Source organism: Lynx canadensis, chromosome X (assembly GCF_007474595.2).
Source record: "Lynx canadensis isolate LIC74 chromosome X, mLynCan4.pri.v2, whole genome shotgun sequence".
Classification (NCBI taxonomy): Eukaryota; Metazoa; Chordata; class Mammalia; order Carnivora; family Felidae; genus Lynx; species Lynx canadensis.
The window spans coordinates 68,175,332-68,190,414 of record NC_044321.2 but is presented as its reverse complement, the minus strand read 5'-3'; positions in this window follow the sequence as shown (position 1 = coordinate 68,190,414).

Genomic DNA, 15,083 nt, shown 5'->3' with positions numbered 1-15,083 from the left:
TGGCTTTTATGATGTTTAAGTATGTTCCTTCTATCCCGAGTTTCTCAAGGGTTTTTATTAAGAAAGGGTGCTGAATTTTGTCAAATGCCTTTTCTGCATCTATTGACAGGATCATATGGTTCTTATCTTTTCTTTTATTAATGTGATGTATCACGTTGATGATTTGCCAATGTTGAACGAGCCCTGCATCCCAGGAATGAATCCCACTTGATCTTGGTGAATCATTCTTTTTATATGCTGTTGAATTCGCTTTGCTAGTATCTTATTGAGAATTTTTGCATCCATATTCATCAGGGATATTGGCCTGTAGTTCTCTTTTTTTACTGGGTCTCTGTCTGGTTTAGGAAACAAAGTAATGGTGGCTTCATAGAATGAATCTGGAAGTTTTCCTTCCCTTTCTATTTTTTGGAATAGCTTGAGAAGGGTAGGTTTTATCTCTGCTTTAAACGTCTGGTAGAACTCCCCTGGGAAGCCATCTCATCCTGGACTCTTATTTGTTGGGAGATTTTTGATGACTGATTGAATTTCCTCGCTGGTTATGGGTCTGTTCAAGCTTTCTATTTCCTCCTGATTGAGTTTTGAAGAATGTGGGTTTTTAGGAATTTGTCCATTTCTTCCAGGTTGTCCAGTTTGTTGGAATATAATTTTTCATAGTATTCCCTGATAATTGCGTGTGTCTCTGAGGGATTGCTTGTAATAATTCCATTTTCATTCATGATTTTATATATTTGGGTCATGTTCCTTTTCTTTTTGAGAAGCCTGGCTAGAGGTTTATCAATTTTGTTTATTTTTTCAAAACACCAACTCTTCGTTTTGTTGATCTGCTCTACAGTTTTTTTAGATTCTACATTGTTTATTTCTGCTCTGATCTTTATTATTTGTCTTCTGCTGGTTTGGGGTGTTTTTGCTTCTCTGCTTCTATTTCCTTTAGCTGTGCTGTTAGATTTTGTATTTGGGATTTTTCTTGTTTCTTGAGATAGGCCTGGAGTGCAATGTATTTTCCTCTCAGGACTGCCTTTGCCCCATCCCAAAGCATTTGCATTGTTGTATTTTCATTTTTGTTTGTTTCCATATATTTTTAAATTTATTCTCTAATTGCCTGGTTGACCCATTCATTCTTCAGTAGGGTGTTCTGTAACCTGCATGCTTTTGGAGGTTTTCCAGACTTTTTCCTGTGGTTGATTTCAAGCTTCATAGCATTGTGGTCTGAAAGTGTTCATGGTATGAGCTCAATTCTTGTATACTTATGAAGGGCTGTTTTGTGACCCAGTATGTGATCTATCTTGGAGAATGTTCCATGTGCACTCGAGAAGAAAGTATATTCTGTCTCTTTGGGATGCAGAGCTCTAAATATATCTCTCAAGTCCATCTGATCTAATGTCTCATTCAGGGACCTTATTTCTTTATTGATCGTGTGTCTAGATGATCAATCCATTTCTGTAAGTGGAGTGTTAAAGTCCCCTGCAATTACCACATTCTTATCAATAAGGTTGCTTATGTGTATGAGTAAATGTTTTATATATTTGGGGGCTCCCATATTTGGCACATAGACATTTATAATTGTTAGCTCTTCTGATGGATAGACCCTGTAATTATTATATAATGCTCTTCTTCATCTCTTGTTACAGCCTTTAACTTAAAGTCTAGTTTGTCTAATATAAGTATGGCTACTCCAGCTTTCTTTTGACTTCCAGTGGCACGATAAATAGTTCTGCATCCCTTCACTCTCAATCTGAAGGTGTCCTCAGGTCTAAAATGAGTCTCTTGTAGACAGCAAATAGATGGGTCTTGTTTTTTTATCCATTCTGATACCCTGTGTATTTTGGTTGACGCATTTAGCCCATTTACATTCAGTGTTATTGTAGAAAGATATGGGTTTAGAGTCATTGTGATGTCCATAGGTTTCATGCTTGTAGCGATGTCTCTGGTACTTTGTCTCCCAGGATCCCCCTTAGGATCTCTTGTAGGGCTGGTTTAGTGGTGATGAATTCCTTCAGTTTTCGTTTGTTTGGGAAGACCTTTATCTCTCCTTCTATTCTAAATGACAGACTTGCTGGATAAAGGATTCTCGGCTGCGTATTTTTTCTGTTCATCACATGGAAGATCTCCTGCCATTCCTTTCTGGCCTGCCAAGTTTCAGAAGAGAGATCAGTTATGAGTCTTATAGGTCTCCCTTTATATGTGAGGGCACGTTTATCCCTTGCTGCTTTCAGAATTTTCTCTTTGTCCTCGTATTTTGCCAGTTTCACTATGATATGTCATGCAGAAGATCGATTCAAGTTACGTCTGAAGGAAGTTCTCTGTGACTCTTGTATTTCGATGCCTTTTTCCTTCCCCAGATCAGGGAAGTTCTCAACTATTATTTCTTCAAGTACATCTTCAGCACCTTTCCCTCTCTCTTAGTCCTCTGGAATACCAATTATGCGTATATTATATCTTTTTAGTGCATCACTTAGTTCTCTAATTTTCCCCTCATACTCCTGGAGTTTTTTATCTCTTTTTTTCTCAGCTTCCTTTTTTTCCACAATTTTATCTTCTAGTTCACCTATTCTCTCCTCTGCCTCTTCAATCCGAGCCATGGTCGTTTCCATTTTATTTTGCATCTCGTTTATATGTTTTTCACCTCCTCCTGACTATTCCTTAGTCCCTTGATCTCTGTAGCAAGAGATTCTCTGCTGTCCTCTATACTGTTTTTAAGCCCAGCGATTAATTTTATGACTATTATTCTAAATTCACTTTCTGTTATATTATTTAAATCCTTTTTGATCAGTTCGTTAGCTGTTGTTATTTCCTGGAGATTCTTCTGAGGGGAATTCTTCCGCTTGGTCATTTTGGATAGTCCTGGAGTGATGCGGACCTGCAGGCACTTCCCCTGTGCTGTGTTGTATAACTGGAGTTGGTGGGCGGGGCCAGAGTCAGACCTGATATCTGCCCCCTGCCCACCACTGGGGCCACAGTCAGACTGGTGTGTACCTTCTCTTCCCCTCTCCTAGTGGCGGGATTCACTGTGGGGTGGTGTGGCCCTTCTGGGCTACTTGCACACTGCCAGGCTGGTGGTGCTGGGGATTTGACTTATTAGCTGGGGTGGATAGGCATGGTGCAAGGGGGCGGGAGGGGCAGGCTCAGCTCACTTCTCCTTAGGGCATCCGCTTTGGGAGAGGCCCTGTGGCAGCGGGAAGGAGTCAGACCCACTGCTGGAGGGGTGGATCCGCAGAAGTACAGCGTTGGGTGTTTGTGAGGCGCAAGCAATTTCCCTAGCAGGAACCAGTTCCCTTTGGGATTTTGGCTGGGGGATGGGAGAGGGAGATGGTCTTGGCTAGTGCCTTTGTTCCCCGCCAAACTGAGCTCTGTCATCTTGGGGTTCAGCAACTCTCCCTCCCATTGTCCTCCAGCCTTCCTGCTCTCCGAGCAGAGCTGTTAACTTATAACCCTCCAGATGTTAAGTCCCGCTCACTGTCTGAACACACTCCGTCCGGCCCCTCTGCTTTTGCCAGCCAGACTCGGGGTCTCTGCTTGGCTGGTGGGCCACCCCTCTGCCCTGGCTCCCTCCCGCCAGTCCGTGTAGGGCACACCGCCTCTCAGCCCTTCCACGTCTAATACAGAGCTTGACATTCTTCCAGGAACTCATGGATGTCTTAATGTTGTTTCATTAGGGATTAAAAGCAACCTTATCTTGACAATAGCCAGACCTCCAAGGTCCCATAAACCCTACTTTTAGCATGCAGAAATTCCTTAGAAACTTATATTACCTCTACCCTCCTCCCTCCACTAGCTTACAAGTATTAATCAGTCGCTCCTCACAAGTGTAGCTCTTTCTTCCCATAGGTCCTGTCCCCCTGGTATAATAAAAGAATGTTTTTGCACCATAAAACGTCTCAAAAGTTCTTTCTTGACCATCGCACTTGATGGTCCTGCATCAGTATATACGATAGTTATGAGTAAGAATACTAAAACCAAGCTGCCTTAGATCAAATCCAGGCCTTGATATTTACTAGTTTTATGATTTCAGGCAAGTTATTTCATCTTTCTAAACCCCAACTTCCTACTGTTTAAAATTAAAATAATAATGGTACCATGCCCATACTGATTGTTAGTATTAAGTAAGATAATAGAAGTGATCTCAGCACAGTGCATGATATATAATAAACAAGCAATAAACCTGTAGTGTCATTATTGCTGATGATAGGATGGGTCTCAAGGAGATACAACAGGCCTAAATAACTCCATGAATAGTTCAATAGAATCCCTCAATAAATAAAAGGGCTAAAATTAAATCTAGTTTATTGATATCCATCTTTGTTCCTATTTCATCCCAGATTCTTTTCAGTAAAATCTGACCGAGAAGTTGAATGGCAAGGATGCTAGAGGACTGGGAAATAACAAGGTAAGGAAAATATCACTTTCAAAGAATGCATAGATTATCCCCACTAAAATAGTGTTTTTCTAATCCCTGTTCCCTGCACCTGTCCCACTCCAGAAAAAAAGTAAAACAAAACAATATATGCACTCTTTCACCCATATAACTCTTTACCTCCCCTCCCCCAAAATAGCATAAACTTCAGGGGTTAGAAATGGTTGCAGGAATGTGAACATTGAACTTTGACTTTTTTTTTTTTTTGGGAGGATGAGCGGTTGCAACTTTAGTCCATCTTTAAATAGCACTTGGGAAGCCTGGGAAGATGACAGACTTAGAGGACCTTTGGCTCACCTCATCCCACCAATACAGCTAGATAACAATCACATCATTGTAAATAACCTAGAAAAATGAACCCAGAACAAACTCCACAATTGAAGGTAAAGAAGAGGCCACATAGAAGAGGGTAGGAAGGAAAGAGATGCAGTAGGGAGTAAAACGAACCACAGTTGTTAATGGTGCAAAGGGAGCCACCAGTATGGAGAAGGGTGAGAAACAGACTATCATGCTGGGGAGCCCACATCGGGAAGATTAATCCCCCACCATAACATTTGGCTTTGAAAGTAAGAGGAGCAGAATTTCATGAGTTATTAAAACCAGAGGGACTTAAATTCTACATTTTTTCTATCATTATTTATTTTATTTATTTTTTAAATATGAAATTTATTGTCAAATTGGTTTCCATACAACACCCAGTGCTCAAGCCTACAATTTTAAATATCAGCAAGCTCTGTTCTGGGAGAGCTCAGAGAGCAATAGGCAGCAGGATCCTCACCCTTAAAGAGACAGCATGAAAAACACCCAGTAGAGATAGTGTAGAAGCTGCAGTTTGAAAAAGGCCTGTGGCATACAGGAGGGAGAGCTATTTACTCATCTCAGAACATGTCCAGGAGGGACAGGGATCTCAGAATGACCTCTCCAGGAAAAAAAGTGCTGGCATGTGTCATTTATCTCCCCTGTCCCTAAGCATACACACAGGGCCACCTGAAGGAACCAGCACAGTGCCCACATTCACTACTTAACTTGCTTACACCAATGGTAAAAATAAGTGATAAAGAACTTTAAAAACAGCAATAGAAAAGAAGGAAGTTGCATACAAAGGAAACCCCATAAGGCTATCAGTGAATTTTTCAGCAGAAACATTGCAGTTGGAAGGAAGTGGCATAGTATATTCAAAGTGCTGAATGGGAAAAATATGCAGACAAGAATAGTCTATCTGGCAAAGTTATCATTCAGAACAGGAGAGAAAAGAGTTTTTCAGAAAAACAAAAGCTAAAGGAACTCATGAGAAATAAACCACCACCCAAGAAATGTTAAAGAGGACTCTTTGAGTGGAAAGGAAATACCATAAGTAAAAGTATGAAAAGTAGGAAACACAAAAACAATAAAAATAAGTATACCTATAAAAATCAGTGAATGGATTCACAAAATAAAAGAATGTAAAATATAATACCATATACTTGAAATATGAGGGAAGGGAAGAGGAATGAATAATGGGTATAAACGTAAATGACCATCAACTTAATATAGACTGCTGTATACAGAAGATGATGTATACAAACCTAACTGTAAGCACAAATCAAAAACAGTAATAGATATGCAAACACTAAAAAAAAAAAAGAATCCAAGTATATCAACAAACAAAGCCAGCAAACCATGAAAAAGAGCAAGGAAGAAAGGATCAGAGAAAAGCTACAAAAACAAGCACAAAACAAGCAACAAAATGACAATAATTACATATCTATCAATAATTATTTATTTATTTATTATTATTTTTTATATATATATATGAAATTTATTGACAAATTGGTTTCCATACAACACCCAGTGCTCATCCCAAAAGGTGCCCTCCTCAATACCCATCACCCACCCTCCCCTCCCTCCCACCCCCCATCAACCCTCAGTTTGTTCTCAGTTTTTAACAGTCTCTTATGCTTTGGCTCTCTCCCACTCTAACGTTTTTTTTTTGTTTTTCCTTCCCCTCCCCCATGGGTTCCTGTTGAGTTTCTCAGGATCCACATAAGAGTGAAACCATATGGTATCTGTCTTTCTCTGTATGGCTTATTTCACTTAGCATTACACTCTCCAGTTCCATCCACGTTGCTACAAAAGGCCATATTTCATTTTATCAATAATTATTTAGAAAGTAAATGGACTAAATGGTCCAACCAAAATCAAAGGGTGACAAAATGGATAAAAAACAGGACCCATTTATATGCTGCCTACAAGACACTAATTTCATACCTACAGACACCTGCAGATTTAAAGTGACAGGGTAGAGAAACAGTTATTAAGCAAATGGATGTCAACAGAAAGTCAGGGTAGCAATAAATTCTTGGACAACATAGACTTTATTTTTTAATGTTTTTTTTAATTTTTTTTATTTATTTCTTAAGAGAGAGAGACAGAGTGTGAGTGGGGGAGGGACAGAGAGAGGAGTCATGGAATCAGAAGCAGGCTCCAGGCTACATGCTGTCAGCACAGAGCCTGATGCAGGGCTCAAACTCACAAACTGCGAGATCATGACCTGAACCAAAGTCATACACTTAACTGACTGAGCCGCCCAGGCATCCCCCAAATAGACTTTGAAACAAGAGAAAAATAAGTACACCACATAATAATAAAAGAGGCAACCCAGCAAGAAGATATAACAATTGTAAATATTTATTCACCCAAAATGAAAGCAACCAAATAGATAAAACAGTTAAAAACAAACATAAAGGAATTAATCAGTAATATTACAATAACGGTAGAGGATTTTAATATCCAACTGACATCAATGAACACATCAACCATACAGAAAATTAACAAGGAAACTGGCTTTGAATGACACACTGGATCAGATGGATTTAAGAGAAATATTCAGAACATTGCATCCTAAAACAGCAAAATACACATCCTTTTCAACTGTACACAGAATATTCTCCAGAATACATCACATATTGGGCTACAAAACAAGTCTCAACAAATTTTTAAAAAGTAGAAGTAATTCCATACATTTTTTTCTGAAAACAACACTATGTAATTAGAAATCAAACACAAGAAAAAATCTAGAAAGGGCACGAATACATGAGATTAAATAACATGCTACTAAACAATGAATGGGTCAACCAAGAAATCAAAGAAGAAATCAAAAAGTACACAAAAATAAATGAAAACACAACAGTCCAAATTTTGGAGGGTGCAGCAGAAGTGGTTCTAAGAAGAAAGTTTATAGCATTACCTCAAGAAGCAAGAAAAATCTCAAATAAACAACCTAACTTTACACCTAAAGGAGCTAGAAAAAGAACAACAAACAAAACCCCAAACCAGCAGAAGAAAGGAAACAATAAAGATTAGAGCAAAAATGGATAATAAAGAAACTGTTTAAAAAAAACAATACAACAAGTCAGTGAAACCAGCACCTGGTTCTTTGAAAAGATCAACAAAAGTGATAAAACTCTAGCCAGGTTCATCCAAAAAAAAAAAATAGAGGACTGAAATAAACAAAATCACAAATAATAAAGGAGAAATAACAACCAACACCAGAGAAATACAAAGGGTTCTAAGAGAATATTTGAAAAATTATATGCCAATAAATTGGACAACATAGAAGTAATGGATAAATTCATAGAAACATATACCTATCAACACTGGAGCTGGAAGAAACAGAAAACTTGAAGAGGCAGATTAGCGACAATGAAATTCAATCAGTAATAAAAAATCTCCAAACAAACACAAGCCCAGGACCAGATGGCATCACAGATTAATTCTACCAAACAATTTAAGATGAGTTAATACCTATTTTTATCAACCTATATCAAAGAAAAGAAGAGGAAAGGAAACTTCCAAATTCATTCCATGAGGTCAGCACTATCTTGATACCAAAACCGGATAAAGACACTACCAAAAAAGAGGCCAATATATGTGATGAACATAGATGCAAAATATATGTGATGAACATAGATGCAAAAATTCTCAACAAAATATTAGCAAACCAAATCCAACATTAACAAAATCATTCACCACAATCAAGTGGTATTTATTCCTGGGGTGCAATGGTAATTCAACATTTGCAAATCAATCAACTTGATACATCACATCAATAAGAGAAAGGATAAAAACCATATGATCACTTCAATAGATGCAGAAAAAGCATTTGGCAAAGTACAATACCCATTCATGACAAAAATCTTCAACAAAGTAGTTTTAGAGGGAACATACTTAAACATAATAAAGGCCTTATATGAAAAACCCACAGCTGACATCTTCCTCAATGAAGAAAACCAGACCTTTTCCCCAAAGGTCAGGAGCAAGACAAGGATGTCCACTCTCACCACTATCATTCAACATAGAAGTCTTAGCCACAGCAATTGAACAAGAAAAAAAAATAAAAGGTATCCAAATTGGTAAGAAAGATGTAAAATTTTCACTATTTGCATATGACATGATCCTATACATATAAAACCTAAAAGAGTCTACCGAAACCTACTAAAACAGAAAAATTAATTCAGTAAGATTGGGGTTACAAAGTCAATACAGAGAAAACCATTACATCTCTGTACACTAATAATGAAGCAGCAGAAAGAGATATTGGGAAAACAATCCCACTTACAATTGCACCAAAAAGAATGAAAGAGCTAGGAATAAACTTAACCAAAGAAGTGAAAGACCTGTACTCTGAAAACTATAAAAACACTGATTAAAAAACTGAAGATGACACGAAGAAATGGAAAGACATCCCATACTCATGGATTAGAAGAACAAATATTGTTAAGATGTATATGCTATCTAAGGCAATATACATATTTAATGCAAAATACCAATAATATTTTTCACAGAACTAAAACAAACAATTCTGAAATTTGTATGGAACCATAAAAGACCCCAAATAGCACAGCAATCTTAAAAAATAAAAACAAAACTGGAGTTATCACAATTCCAGACCTTAGGCTAAAATATAAAGCTGCAGTAATCAAAAGCACTATGGTACTGGCACAAAAACAGACACACAGATCAATGTAACAGAACATAAAACCCAGAAATGAACCCACAACTATATGTTCAAATAAACTTTGACAAAGCAGGAAAGAATATCCCATGGGAAAAAGAATGTCTCTTCAACAAATGGTGTTGGGAAAATTGGACAGCAACATGCAAAAGAATGAAAGTGTACTACTTTCTTAAACCATTAAAAACATAAATTCAAAATGGACTAAAGACCTAAATGTGATTCCTGAAACCATTAAAATCCTGGAGGAGAACACAGGCAGTAATTTTTTTGACATCGGCCATAGCAACTTCTTACCAGATATGTCTCCTTAAGCAAGGGAAACAAAAGCAAAAATAAACTACTGAGACTTCATCAAAATAAAAATAAATTTAAAAGCCTTCTACAAAGCAAACAATCAACAAAACTAAAAGGCAACCTTTGAAATGGGAGAAGACATTTGAAATGACATATGTGATAAATGGTTAGTATCCAAAATATGTAAAGAACTTATAAAACTCAACACCCATAAAATGAATAATCCAATTTAAAAAATGGGAAGAAGCCATGAATAGACATTTTCCCAAAGAAGTCATACAGATGGCCAACAGACACATGAAGAGATGCTCAACATCATTGATTATAAGGAACATACAAATCAAACTACAGTGAGATATCACCTCATACCTTGTTAGAATGGATAAAATCAAAAACAAAAAACAACAGGTGTTGGCTAGAATGAGAAGAAAGGAGAACCCTCTTACACTGCTGGTGACAAAGAAAACAGGGGCAGCTACTCTGGAAAACAGTATAGAGGCTGTTCAAAACGTTAAAAATAGAACTACCCGACTGTCCAGCAGTTGCACTACTAGGTATTTACTCAAATAATACAAAAATAATACTTTAAAGGGATACTTGCACCCCAATGTTTATACCAGCATTATCTGTGATAGCCAAACTATGGAAACAGCCTGTGTCCATTGACTGATGAACAGATACAGAAAATGGGACACACACACACACACACACACACACAATGGAATGTTACTCAGCCATAAAAATAGAATACAATCTTTCCATTTACAACAACATGCATGGAGCTACAGAGTACTATCCTAAGTGAAATAAAGACAAATTCCATATGATTTCACTCATATGTGGACTTTAAGAAACAAACATAAAAAGAAAACAAGCACAGGGGGAAAAAAAAGAGAGGAACACCAAGAAACAGACTCTTAACTATAGAGAACAAACTGATAGTTGCCAGAGGGGAGATGGGTTGGGAGAAAGGGTTAAATAGTTGAAAGGCATTAAGGAGTACACTTGTGATGAGCACCAGGTGTTGTAGGGAATCACTGAATAAATTGTACACTTAAAACTAGTAAAAAGAAATAAAAACTGGAGGTATCACAATTCCAGACTTCAGCTTACATTACAAAGCTTTAGTAATAAAAATATTTATGGTACTGAAAAAAAATAGACACAGAGATCAACAGAACAGAATAGAAATCCCAGAAATAAATCCACAATTATATGGTCAATTAATCTTTGACATGAGAGGAATGAATTTCTAATGGGAAAAAGTCTCTTCAACAAATGGTGTTGTGAGAACTGGAGAACTACATGCAAAGAATGAAACTGGACCACTTTCTTATACCATATGCAAAAGTAATCTCAAAATGCAATAAGAACCTAAATGTGAAACCTGAAACCATAAAAATCATAGAAGAGAGGTCAGGCAGTAATCACTCTGACATCAGTCATAACAAAATCTTCCTAGATATGTCTCCTGAGGCAAGAGAAACAAAAGCAAAAATAAACTACTGTGGCTATATCAAAATAAAAACTTCTGCACAGTGAAGGAAGCGAAAACCAACAAAATAAAATGGCAACATACTGACCTGGAGAAGAATTTTGTAAATGACAAATTTGATTAAGGTTTCATATCCAGCATATATAAAGAACTTATACAATTCAATGCCCCCAAAATGTATAATCTAATTAAAATGGGCAGAACATATGAACAGATATTTCTCCAAAGAAGACATCCGAAATGGCCAAATGACATATCCAAAGATGCTCAATATCACTCATCATTATGGAAATGCAAATCAAAACAATGAGACATTATCTCACACTTGTCAGAATGGGGAAAATCAAAAACAGAAGAAAAAAGTGTGGGCAAGGATGTGGAGAGCAAGGAACCCTTGTTCTCCATTGGTGGGAATGCAAACTGGTACAGCTACTGTGGAAGACACTACGGAGGTTCCTCATAAAATTAAAATTACAGCTACCCTTCCATCCATGAATTTCACTACTGGGTATTTATCCAAAGAATACAAAAATACTAATTCAAAGTGACACATGCATCTCTATGTTTATTGCAGCATTATTTACAGTAGGCAAACTATGGAAGCAGCCCAAATGTCCATCGACAGATAAGTTGGTAAAGAAGTGGTGTATATATTCAATGGAATATTATTCAGACATAATAAAGAATGAAATCTTGCTTTGTGCAACAACAAGGATGGAACTAGACAGTATAATGCTAAGTGAAGTAAACCAGTTAGAGAAAGACATATGATTTCACTCATATGTAGAATTTAAGAAACAAAACAAATAGAGCGGTTTGGGGAGGGGGGGATGGGCTAAATGGGTAAGGGGCATTAAGGAATCTACTCCTGAAATCATTGTTTCACTATATGCTAACTAATTTGGATGTAAGTTTTAAAAAATAAAAATTAAATTAAATTAAAAAAAGAAACAAAACGAACAAAGAAAAAAGTTGTATGTATAGTAGTGTTGAAACACTATATTGCATATGTGAAAGTAATGTTGCATTGTATGTTAACTAACTGGAATTTAAATAAAAACTTTAAAAAAGAAAGGAAAAAAAAACAGACTCTTAGCTGTAGGGAATAAACAGATGGTTACCTGAGGAAAGATGACAGAAGGGATGGGTGAAATAAGTGAAAGGGATTAAGAGTATACTTATCTTTATGAGCACTGAGTAATATATGGAACTTTTGAATCACTATGTTGTTCACCTGAAATTAATATATCACTATATGTTAAATACATTGGAATTAAAATAAAAAACTAAACATCACTTCAGAATCCAATGCCATTAGAAATTCATTCAACAAACCATAAAAAAATGATGCAATATAAAGTAAATAGGTCTTATTAATGACAGAACTAAATTTTTGAATAGAACAATTTAACTTGAATCAGATTTTGCAATTACCAAGAAAATAAAAAAATCAGCAATGTAGCCACCTGTGCTGACCAAATGCTTACCTTTCTTTTATCAAATTATGAAACTCCTGATGTTTACATTTTATATATAAGGTGTGCTCTTCTCCTTTGGGAGACACCAATTGATAATTATAATGCATGTAAGCAGATATTACTGAAAAATCTATAAGACCAATACACACACACACACACACATATATATATGTTATATTAAGCATGAATGAAGTCTGTAGATCACTGTTTAGTGACTGTAGTAATTGTCTGAAGTGCCTCTCACTGTTTTATAATAGTTTCCTTCTAGATTCTTATTTGGTCTAAAACCTTTGCCCTGTAATTAGGGATGGCAGATACAGGACATTTATCCTTCTACTCCTCAAATCCATCCAATGTCAGATGTAATTAATTGATCATCACACTCTTCTTAAGCTAGGATTCAGTCATAGAATCCTCTATGACATATTGCTTTATTTTTTTTATTTTTTTTTATATATGAAATTTATTGACAAATTGGTTTCCATACAACACCCAGTGCTCATCCCAAAAGGTGCCCTCTTCAATACCCATCACCCACCCTCCCCTCCCTCCCACCCCCCATCAACCCTCAGTTTGTTCTCAGTTTTTAACAGTCTCTCTAACCTCTTTTTTTTTTCCTTCCCCTTCCCCATGGGTTCCCGTTAAGTCTCTCAGGATCCACATAAGAGTGAAACCATATGGTATCTGTCTTTCTCTGTATGGCTTATTTCACTTAGCATTACACTCTCCAGTTCCATCCACGTTGCTACAAAAGGCCATATTTCATTTTTTCTCATTGCCACGTAGTATTCCATTGTGTATATATACCACAATTTCTTTATCCATTCATCAGTTGATGGACATTTAGGCTCTTTCCATAATTTGGCTATTGTTGACAGTGCTGCTATAAACATTGGGGTACAAGTGGCCCTATGCATAAGCACTTTGGTATCCCTTGGATAAATTTCTAGCAGTGCTATTGCTGGGTCATAGGGTAGGTCTATTTTTAATTTTCTGAGGAACCTCCACACTGCTTTCCAGAGCGGCTGCACCAATTTGCATTCCCACCAACAGTGCAAGAGGGTTCCCGTTTCTCCACATCCTCTCCAGCATCTATAGTCTCCTGATTTGTTCATTTTGGCCACTCTGACTGGCGTGAGGTGATACCTGAGTGTGGTTTTGATTTGTATTTCCCTGATAAGGAGCGACGCTGAACATCTTTTCATGTGCCTGTTGGCCATCTGGATGTCTTCTTTAGAGAAGTGTCTATTCATGTTTTCTGCCCATTTCTTCACTGGGTTATTTGTTTTTCGGGTGTGGAGTTTGGTGAGCTCTTTATAGATTTTAGATACTAGCCCTTTGTCCGATATGTCATTTGCAAATATCTTTTCCCATTCCGTTGGTTGCCTTTTAGTTTTGTTGGTTGTTTCCTTTGCTGTGCAGAAGCTTTTTATCTTCATAAGGTCCCAGTAATTCACTTTTGCTTTTAATTCCCTTGCCTTTGGGGATGTGTCAAGTAAGAGATTGCTACGGCTGAGGTCAGAGAGGTCTTTTCCTGCTTTCTCCTCTAAGGTTCTGATGGTTTCCTGTCTCACATTTAGGTCCTTTATCCATTTTGAGTTTATTTTTGTAAATGGTGTGAGAAAGTGGTCTAGTTTCAACCTTCTGCATGTTGCTGTCCAGTTCTCCCAGCACCATTTGTTAAAGAGGCTGTCTTTTTTCCATTGGATGTTCTTTCCTGCTTTGTCAAAGATGAGTTGGCCATACGTTTGTGGGTCTAGTTCTGGGGTTTCTATTCTATTCCATTGGTCTGTGTGTCTGTTTTTGTGCCAATACCATGCTGTCTTGATGATGACAGCTTTGTAGTAGAGGCTAAAGTCTGGGATTGTGATGCCTCCTGCTTTGGTCTTCTTCTTCAAAATTACTTTGGCTATTCGGGGCCTTTTGTGGTTCCATATGAATTTTAGGATTGCTTGTTCTAATTTCGAGAAGAATGCTGGTGCAATTTTGATTGGGATTGCATTGAATGTGTAGATAGCTTTGGGTAGTATTGACATTTTGACAATATTTATTTTTCCAATCCATGAACAGGAAATGTCTTTCCATTTCTTTAAATATTCTTCAACTACCTTCATAAGCTTTCTATAGTTTTCAGCATACAGATCCTTTACATCTTTGGTTAGATTTATTCCTAGGTATTTTATGCTTCTTGGTGCAATTGTGAATGGGATCATTTTCTTTATTTGTCTTTCTGTTGCTTCATTGTTAGTGTATAAGAATGCAACTGATTTCTGTACATTGATTTTGTATCCTGCAACTTTGCTGAATTCATGTATCAGTTCTAGCAGACTTTTGGTGGAGTCTATCGGATTTTCCATGTATAATATCATGTCATCTGCAAAAAGCGAAAGCTTGACTTCATCTTTGCCA